This window comes from Camellia sinensis, chromosome 2 (genome assembly GCF_055761805.1).
Source record: "Camellia sinensis isolate YWXY chromosome 2, ASM5576180v1, whole genome shotgun sequence".
In the NCBI taxonomy this organism is placed as follows: domain Eukaryota; kingdom Viridiplantae; phylum Streptophyta; class Magnoliopsida; order Ericales; family Theaceae; genus Camellia; species Camellia sinensis.
Genome location: NC_138962.1, coordinates 57945862 through 57954698, shown reverse-complemented (window position 1 = coordinate 57954698; position 8837 = coordinate 57945862). Strand labels below are relative to the sequence as shown.

The window sequence follows — 8837 nt, the reverse complement described above, 5'->3', positions numbered from 1 at the left end:
CTACGGCGGGATAGCGGGCACCCAATTCATAACACTTTCCACCTTTCGTCGGCTACTATACGGCAGAAGTGAACTCCAAACCATTTTCTCAAAAGCCATTTTCTTCCAAAAACCATATTTCTCCAAAAACCATTTTTTTCAACTTTTTAAAACCACCCTCCACATTTGCCGGCTATAATACGCATGGTCGTGGGCACCGAAGAACCATTTTTGAACTTCCCGCGCGAGTACCAACACAACACCACCCAACTCAACTCATCCCAAACTCAACACAACCCAACACAACTCAACATGATTCAAACACAATTTATTATAGTTCAACACAATTCAATTCAACATTATTCAACACAACTTAATTCAACATAAGTCAACACAACTTAATTCAACAACACTATTTGCAATTCAACATAATTCAAGATAAATTCTTGAATCCCATTTTGACATTCCATAACCAAGTTTATGTCATCCATATCATTAACACATCTTTTCCCCCAACTTCATTTCATGTTGTAGCGTGATTTACAATGCCCATAACAAAGGTTCATTCGCTAATTTTTAACATAATTTTCAAACACTTCCAAAATTCAATTAAACTTGTATACATACAATTCAATACCTCAATTTCATGATTCTACTTTCAATTTGGGCAAACTCATTACTTATCATCATGAATCAACTTAAGGTTTTCAAGAAAAATCAAGAATTTCAAGAAAAATTCAAACTTCTTAAACCTTTACTTTTTATTCCAATTTTTCCATTGATTATACACCCACGGTTCATAATCCACCATATTAACCCAAAAATTGAACCCCAACACTTCAAACCCTAAACCCCCAAATTTCATGATATAACACTATATGCTCAAAAATGTAAATTTTGCATTTATATAATCAAAATACCACAAATCTATCTATTAATGTAAGTAGTGAGGAAGAACTAAGACCCTACCTCAAGAATCGAGCAAAAGGGAAAGCTTTGATGAGATTCCTTCACAAATTCGAAATTCCAATCGGTAGAAAATGTTGATCTACAAGCCTCTTCACTTTCTTGTAAGAGATCTTGCCCAAAACGTAGAAGAATGGAGAGTATTTGGGATCAAAAACCTAGGGTTTTCGGACCTAGGGTAAGTGGAATGAAGAGAGGAGAGGAAAGTGTGATGAATGATCTAGAAAAGTCTCTTTAAACTTGCTGAATTCGTGCGGTCCGCTCGAGCGTCGCTTTTCCCGCTCGAGCTTTCCTACTTCCAGCACAGATTCCAAAACTTCAAACAAGTATAACTCTCTCATCTTGGACTCCGTTTTAGATCGTTCTTGTGTCCAAATTGAAGCCTCGGAAACAAGCTTTCCAATGGTTCTAGCCTCACACCCAAATTCAAAGTGTGGAAAACGAAAAGGGCAAAAGAGTGACGGATGTTCATAGGAAAAATTAGCCGAATTAAATTCTTGGTTCACTCTTACTTTACCATTATGTTACCACCTCAATCAATACCCCAAAATAAAATAAGAAGGTTCCAAATACACTAATAAAAATGTCAAGGGCAATCTGACTTTCCACGCTCAAGCGTCGCTTTCCACGCTCGAGCGCGCAGGCCAACAAAGTTGTCCGCTCGAGCGACCACTCCTACGCTCGAGCGGGAATTCACAACTCTCAGAATTTCCGACTGTCTGCAAAAATGCTGGGAACCTCTCAAGTCCACTCGAGCGTCAACTCCCCCGCTCGAGCGGAGGGGAAAATTCCGGATCGTTACACAAACAAACGTGAGATACGATAAGATTTTATTAATCTTCCTTCTAATCCAAAGACATTTCAAACGTGACAGATAATACATAATTGTAAGGGATTTATAATCCTAACACTATTATTGTAACACCCCGAAATTATAACACCATTAAAGTACATCAACCAACGTTCATTATAAGAAAAGAAGCAATTCACCAACCTTTACATTACTTGATTTATGAGGGTCATACAAAATAATTCCACATGCGAATATACATTCAATGATTTCTAGCACATAAATCTATAGCATGTAGAACCTTTAATCCCAAAAATAAATAAATACTCTCGTGGGTTTACAAATTCCAAGGCTTAAGCCCGGTTACTCTCTCGACCCCATACAGATAGCCCTTGGCCAGCAAAATATACCTCAACAAAAATAAAAGCCTTGTGCTCTCAACATATACATCCACGCCCTAACTCGGCAGGATCACCACATCTTTTCCTGCACCAAAATCCCATAAGGTGAGCATAAAGCCCAGTAGGAAATTCTTAACAAAGTATATACATTTTATATAAGCTTCACAAATGAAATGTACATGCCATGCTATGCTTTTTGAAGAAAAATCACATTTACATCTTTTTAAAACCGTCATACTCAGTGATAACTTGAAATTTCAATAGGTTCAAGACTTTAAACCAAGATCACGGGGCAGTAAATACGGCTCAAGTAATCCCTAGGTTGGTGTCTGCAAGTGGGCAAAACTAGCACTAACAAATCCCTACTTTACCAATAGCTAACCAGAAGGCATGTGGTACCTCATTTGCGCGTGTTTTCAATCTTTCACCTTAGCCACTCAGGCCAACTTAATCAATTTCATCTACACATCCCATCCGAACTTACCAACATATTTATCCCAAAACATTTCAATAAATCTTATTTCACAATATTCCCTTCTTAAAGCGAGGTTTTAAATCCCAATTCAATATTTGTAACAAGCAAAAGTATTGCAATGCCAATGCAACGATTATCAATGCCAAGAAACACTCTTTCCATTTTCAATTATTCCATGCAATGTTCCCATAATAATCACTACCCTCATTTCACTTTTCAATGATACTCCTCGTGATAGCCATATGTTCATTTAAATCTTTCAAAGAGTAACCAACAATCTCACATTTCTTACATCTTCAATAATTTAATCATTTCATAACCACATCACATTTTAAGCAACAACCTCCCAAAGTCAACAATACTCATATTCCAAGAAAATTCATCATTTGCTAAGTAAAGCAAGAGATTTTTCAATCATTCATTCATTTTAACATGGTAATAGATAAACACCCACTAATTTTCAACATCTCTCACAAAATTTCAAATTTCTAGGTTATTGCCAAAACTAAACATTTCCCCATTTTTCAAAAAGAAAAACCTGTTCCCAAAGCATCCGTTCCCATAATGATACCAAGCTCTATAGTATTGTAAAAAAAACAAGGTGTAAACCTATTTTGAAATCATCACTACACATGAACCAAAATCAATGTTCTTATACTCTCCAAAAGAGTTCCAAATCAACATAATCTTGCAAAAATATATATGTAACTCGAAGAATATCCTTACCTCAAGTTTTGGAGAAGAAGAGATGAGAAACTCCCAAATTTGACAGTGTTGAAATCTAATCTCCACATCGGTTAGCTCTCCAAATTTGATTAAGGGTGTTGGGTTAGAACTCCAATGGATCTAAAGAAATCAAGGTGTTGATCTTGTTTGGTGTAAAAAATGTAGAGAGAAGGAAGAGAAAAGGGTTTTTAGAGAGAGAGAGGTATACAAAAAGTGATATACACACAACCCAAGAAGAGAGAAAAACAGAATTTTTTGGACTTAGCGACTCTCGCACGTGCGGCGCCCACTCCCGCACATGCGGAGTGTGCCTCCTGTACTTACCGCACTCATCCCCTCACGTGCGGCGTCTCCCCCGCACCTCCTTTCGCACATGCATATTATGTAGAAACCAACCCAAGTCCTCCTATGTTTCCTGCACGTGCGGCCCAAGGCCTCGCACGTGCAGTTCTGTCCTTCTAGCTAGGAAACTCTTTAGCTCAACACAAGACACTCTGGACCCAACCTTACACCTTCCGAAACATGAGAAACTTGACACATAAATAAATAAAAGCAAGGACTCTGAAATAAGCTTCCAAATACACAAACCCAAACCGTTAACAAGACTCCCGGCTAAACCCGACACTCTAACAAAGGCAAACCCAAGGTTAAACAAGAGGGACAAGATGAATAACGCACCTGATCATCACAATTACTTCTAGTAATTCAAACCGACGAAATGACAATGACCATTTTTCACAAACTAGTTTTAAATGCTAACCCAGAATTATCCAACTTTTCTTCCATGATCTTGTTTAAACATTGGACCATCTGGGGTGTCAAATGATTGACCCAATCACCCATTTCACCTCTCCTGAAAAACGTCTTATTCTAAAATTGTAGAAGTGAACCAAATTTGTTCACCTCCAACTCTCTCAAATTGTTAAAACTACACAACTTGGATATCTTTTCTATCACTCTTTCTTCTCCCAAAGAGAATGGAACACCCATAAACTCGGCTGTCCTCTTTATTTGAAGGGTAATATCTTCTTTTAGGTTCTTGTACATCAAAAACAAAACCTTGTGAGGCCTTTCAAAGCTCTCATTCCAGTGCCCCAGTACATGATCCCAGAAGGGCCCAAAACCCAAGACACCTCTACAAAACATGTCGAAAGCATCATCGCATGATAAAGGCCTGAAGCTCTCGGCTCTAGCCTTATTCACAAAGTGCCAAGTCGAGACGAAGGCATCATAGGGATTGCGACAGAGATAGACAACGCGATAACCAGAGTTCTTAATTGAGTCAGGCAATGAATGGTAGGGGATATGGGTGGAAAAAATATTCGCCATAGGGGATTGAAAGTTGGAGACAATGGGAAGGCGGCAAATATGACAATCTTATTTATTAGAATTGAGCTCGAGAAAAGGGACGAGCTTGTGAGGGTTGGAAGTGAGCAAGGGGTGTTAAGAAAGCCTGTTAGGGTAGCCACGACGGCTGGTGATGGCGAAGGCCAAGGCCTTCAACCAGGTGGTGCCTGATTTGGGCATGGTGATAAGTATGAGGTCTGTGTCTTGAGATTTGAAATGTTGTTAGACTGACATTACTCCTCGAATAAGGAGGTTCGGGCACCAAAAACCTTGGTAAAGATGATCTTCAAGACCTAGCCATCCCTTTACTTTGGGAAGTGATGTAATAAATAGATCATCATCATGGCAATTGTTGTCTAGCTGATGCTTAGTTTCTTTCTCTGTGATGAGTGAATTGTTTTCATCTCTTTGAGTGTCTTCCATGGTAGCTGGAAGAGAGGTATGTTAGTATGATAGTTACTCCACAAATTCTAAAAAGGTGTACATCAAGTTATGCATTTTTATAATGAAAGTTATGTGCGACGAAATTATGGTATGCATATTTAAAATTATGATAATTATATATTTTGTGATAGAAATTATATATATATATATATATATAAATTTTTTATAGGACTGAATAAAAAAATTGAAAAAATCGCAACAGGCTGATTCAGACCAAACTGCACTGTTTGGTTTGGTTTTATCAATGCATTGTTTGGTCTTGGTTCTTAAAATTGATGAATCGTACTTTATGATTTGATCCGTAGTTTTATAATTATGATTCTAATTTGGAACCGAGCTGGACAGTTTAAATATAGACATATATATAATTTATTATTTATGGTAAACACTAAAGTATTCTATTAATATTCTATAAATATTCATAAGTTGTTAACCATTTGTTTACAAGTGTGTCCTTGTAACCATTATTTAAATAATTTTATTTGTAAAATGATGATATATTTATGTGCACTTATTTCGATCATTCTAAGCAACTCCTAAGTTGACGAGAAGAAACGAAAACCACTAATTTATCACATTGGGTAAATTTCACTTTTTATTTTCTAATTTATTATCATTTTTTTTTTGGTTACATCTTTAAATTATCAATTTTATTTATTTTAAAAAAAATTATTTTAGTTTATATGGTTAAGAGCATCTTCAAATTTTGGTGAAAATGAGGTCCAATTTTTTCATTAAACTTGTATCAAATTAAGGGAGAATCAAATTTTTCATCAAATCAAGAATGAACCAAATCATTCGCCAGATTTCCAAGAAGCTTTTTTTTTCATTTAAATTTGATGAAATTGTTAAAAGCTGAACGATTGAATCTGAGTATTTTTTCACAGAAATTGATGAAAAGTAAATTCGGGATAAAAATTTTGATAAAAAATTGATGAAAGGATTGGAATAACTCATAGTATCAAGACAAGCTTTTTATTCAAATTCGAAATCAAATTAGATGAAAAATTTGGTGAATGGCTGGAAATAGTCTAATGCGAGATAATTGTAAATCAATAAATCAAACACTAATTGGTCTACAGTATTTTATTATATTACACTTTCATTTAAATAAAAAATCACTTTATTTTTCAGTATGGGATCCCATAGAATAACTCACTTCTTTTAAAATAAAGAGACTTTTGTCTGGGATCCCCTCAAATTTTTATTTAATTTTTATTTTTCTAAATCTGTAACATTGTTGAATAGAAAACTTTCTAGAGACGCATTGAAAGACTTCAATTGAAAGAGGTCACAATTTTAGAAAAAAAAAAAAAAATTCTTTTGGGTTTTTTTTTTCCTGATCCTTTCTCAGCAAATCAGTCTTTACAAATGGAGTGTTAAGCTGCAGAGAGAGAGAGGGGCTACAAAACTACTATGATGTTGCGTGATCCTCCTATTTTGTTGTCGTGCTATTTTGATGTGTTGCTACTATAATATTTTGTTGTGCGACTATTGTTAAGGCCGTAAATGAGTTTAGTTGAACCTAGTATTAGGTTATTTAAATTTGAATTAAAAACTCAATAAGTTTTAAAATGTGTTTAAATTTAACTTATTTATATTTCGAATTGATCTCGAACGAGTTTCAATCGATCAGATTACTTTTATTATAGTACATATAATTGAGTTGAACTAATTAACAAGTTGTTCAAATTTAACTTAAAAACTTAATAAGTCTTAAAATATATTCAAACTTGATTTGTTAATTACTTGCCAAGTTAATTTCAAATGAACTTTTAGCAAGTTGAATTTGACTAACTAGATTCCATTTATAGTCTGTATCATTATTTTTCATTATTGCTGGTCATATAGATGTGCGTTCACTAATAGGGAGTAATTCTATTTTTATGATATGGTTTGATTTTTTTATTTATTTTTTGATTAATGTTTAATGGACTATGATCTTCTCCATTTCACGTATGTAATGGAAAAATTTTATTACATATCTAATGACTATGGGCTTCTGTCAACTTAATTGGGATATCTCTTTTGAATTTGATACTCTTTTTGTAATCCTTATTATTTTCATAAACTTTATAGTTATTAATACTTTTTTCCACAATAAAAAAAAAATACTCAGAATGATGCACAAAGAATTAATAACATAAAAGGAACAGGAACAAGAAGAGAAATATAATTTTAGTTTGGAATAATTTCGGAAACAAGAAGAGTCCATTCGTTGTTCTTACATATGTTTTTTCACATACCAATCTTGAAAACTAATCAAGAGTTACCCAACTTTTCTTCAATGATCTTGTTTGAACGTTCTACCAAATTTTTTTTTTTTTAATCCGCGAAAGTTAATGATTAGTTATTAAGTTAGTATTTTGGGAGAATTAAAACTCACACTTATACATCTTATAAGAAATCTTACCATTCCATTCCACTCTTAAGAAGGGAACTCAAAACCTCTCCCTTCAGAGAGACTTTTGTGGCTAAAGGGTTAGTGTAATAACCCTCACGCTATCCTAACCATACTCATATGCATTCATGTGATTTTGTCTTGTGAGCTTTCGTTTCAAGTCTTGTCCTTGTTCGTCTAAGTGTTTCAGCATGTTTTGTACCTTACTTGGTGAGAGTTTAGTCAAGGTCGTCTTCATGTCTAGAATTATCTTGGAACCACTTTGTTTGACCTCCACCTTTGCCCTGACATATTGGCCGAGATGTCATTATCTAGGCTGAGGTGTTCATCACCAAGGCCGAGATGTGAATCATCTAGGCCGAGATGTTACCTTTGCACCCAAGTGATCTTGTCCCGGAGTGGTATGACCTAGACCGAGGTGTGGCACATCTAGGCCAAGGTGTGGCACAGCTTAGTCAAGGGTTGTCCTTCCTAGCCGAGGTCATTATTTCCTACTTGCCGATGTCTTGTTCTTAGCCGAGATCATTACTCGCCAGAGTGCCCATGCCGTCTTGCTTGCTGAACACACTTTGTCATAGTTTTGTCTTGTCACTCAGCCGAGGCGTGGGTTTTGGAAATGGAAAAGCTGTTCGAGATCTTTCCCAGCACCGACACTTAGAAGGTGACATTAGCAGCATTCACATTAGACGACGACGCTCGAAGGTGGTGGATGATGATCCGGGAGGCTAACCCAGGTCTAACTTGGGCCAGATTTTTAGAACTGTTTTACAACAAGCATTTTCCGCTTAGCGTTCGAGATCGCAAGACCACAGAGTTCCAGACTCTGACACAAGGCAACAGAACAGTGGCAGAGTACGACCATGCCTTCACCGAATTGGCGAGATATGCGCCTCATATGGTCGGTGATGAGTATAGGAAAGCCAGGAAGTATGAAAGTGGACTACGTGGACCAATTCAGGATCGGGTCAACATGCTCAACATGCCGACTTACGCTGAGGTGTTAGACAAGGCCATCTTGGCAGAAGCCAACTTAAACCGATATCAAAGTTCAGGAGAGAGTCAAAGGAAGAGACAGAACTATGAAGGTCGTCAGATGCTGTTTAATGTCAAGAAGAAGGCGAATGTAGGCAGTTCCAGCAACTCAGATCGAGATGGAAATGCTAAGCCGACGTGTGCGAGTTGTGGGAAGTCGCATCTCGGGTTTGTCGCTGGACGACAGGAGCCTGCTTTGAATGTGGCGAGATAGGCCACTACGTGAAAGATTGTCGAAAGGCAAGAGCCGATGATGGTAAGAAAAATGGGAGCACC

General features: G+C 36.4%; 1 pseudogene; it reads right to left on the bottom strand.

The window, feature by feature from the left end:
- Positions 1-4072: 4072 nt before the first annotated feature.
- LOC145819562 (cytosolic sulfotransferase 15 pseudogene) lies at positions 4073-5119 on the bottom strand (annotated as a pseudogene).
- Between the last annotated feature and the right edge of the window lie 3718 nt (positions 5120-8837).